This window comes from Mandrillus leucophaeus, unplaced genomic scaffold (genome assembly GCF_000951045.1).
Source record: "Mandrillus leucophaeus isolate KB7577 unplaced genomic scaffold, Mleu.le_1.0 Scaffold564, whole genome shotgun sequence".
NCBI classification, from domain to species: Eukaryota; Metazoa; Chordata; class Mammalia; order Primates; family Cercopithecidae; genus Mandrillus; species Mandrillus leucophaeus.
In genome coordinates this window covers 387,732-388,662 of record NW_012106075.1, presented here as the reverse complement: position 1 = coordinate 388,662, position 931 = coordinate 387,732, and positions in this window count along the sequence as shown.

Genomic DNA, 931 nt, shown 5'->3' with positions numbered 1-931 from the left:
TACAGGTGTGAGCCACCACACCTGGTCAGAATTTTACTTTTGGTTTACAGAGTAATGGTGAACACACCGCCAGCATCTATGGTGTTTGCCATGTGCCAGGCACTGTTTGAAGCTCTCTATGGTCACTCACGCAGTGTGAACTCTAATCCACTCACTGAATTCTCTTATTTGCCCTGTAAGATGGGGACCACTATTATTCCCATTTTACAGATGAAGAAGTTGGGGACTGAGAGGTTAGATAAACTGTCCCAGGCCACACAACTAATCAGGGCAGGAGTCAGGATTTCCAGCCAGGTCCTCTCACTGCAGGCTGGAACATTTACCACTATTCTTTACCGTTTGTTGCTTTAAAATAATAAAACACAGGCAAAAAGATTTTTTTAAGAATCTGTTATCTTGCCACCCAGAGATCATTACCGCTAATGTTTTGGCCTTTTCCTTTCTAGTCCTGTGTGAGTGGGAGTCTATGGGTCCCTGGCATTCTGTCTGTTTTATACAAATGAGACCTTCCAGTTCTGTAATGGCTCTGGACACTTTTTGCCTCTATTCCCAGCCACTGTCAGTTTTGTGTATCCCCTGGAGCACGAACTAGGCTGAGATCACCCAGTTTCTTTCTGACACTCAGATTCTAGAGTTCTGTCTCCCACAGGCAGCTTCAGGGAATGAGGTCGTGAGGACTCTTCACGAAGGCCTGGCCAGGCAGTGTCCCCCGGGGCTGAAGTCCCCGCTGAGGGAGGCTGCCCCTCCTCTGAGGTGGGAGTGGGGCTGATGCTAAGGAGTTTCTCATGCTGAGTATCAAGTTCAGATGGCGCGTGGGAGGAACAGAAGGTGGGTTCCAGATCTTGGCTTGTGCCGCTTAGCTCTCCAGCTTTGGTGACATGTGCTCAGGCTTTAGCCCATTGAAGGAACAGATTCTGATAGGAACATTCTC